Consider the following 481-nt stretch of genomic DNA (forward strand, 5'->3'; position numbering starts at 1 on the left):
AGGGTCGTCAAGTTGCGCAGCCAGCGGGTCGGGCGCACCAAGCCGACACGGCCCAAGCCGTGGAGGGTTCCAGAGTGCGGCGTCCCATGGCCCCCATCCAGGCCTGGGGACATCCTCATCCGCCCCCCAGACTCGGTTTGTGGGGGAGCAGAGGGGCCTGCGTGCGGGCAGCGAGAGCATTTTGGCGCTCTCTTCCCGTCGAAGTTTACAAAGTGTGGAGAGACTTGGGGGCTTCTCTCTCCTAGCTGGGGTCTGGCACCCACTTCCCTGGGCCCGTGTGTGTGTCTGTGTGTGTGCACGCTTTCGTGCGTCCTCGTGACTGCCGGCGCTGGGGCTCTGCGTCCTGCGTCCTAGGAGTAAATAAAGCGTCGAAAGGGAAGCGCACACAATGGTCTCAGGCGCTTCTCGGGCAGGGTTTCTGAGAGGCGGGCCTGCCTCTGCCGGGACCCGGAGCCCCCGCCCCCCGGGGGGGGTCCCCGGC

The sequence above is a fragment of the Carlito syrichta genome, unplaced genomic scaffold (genome assembly GCF_000164805.1).
Source record: "Carlito syrichta isolate Samal-C Ts95f unplaced genomic scaffold, Tarsius_syrichta-2.0.1 Scaffold303116, whole genome shotgun sequence".
Classification (NCBI taxonomy): Eukaryota; Metazoa; Chordata; class Mammalia; order Primates; family Tarsiidae; genus Carlito; species Carlito syrichta.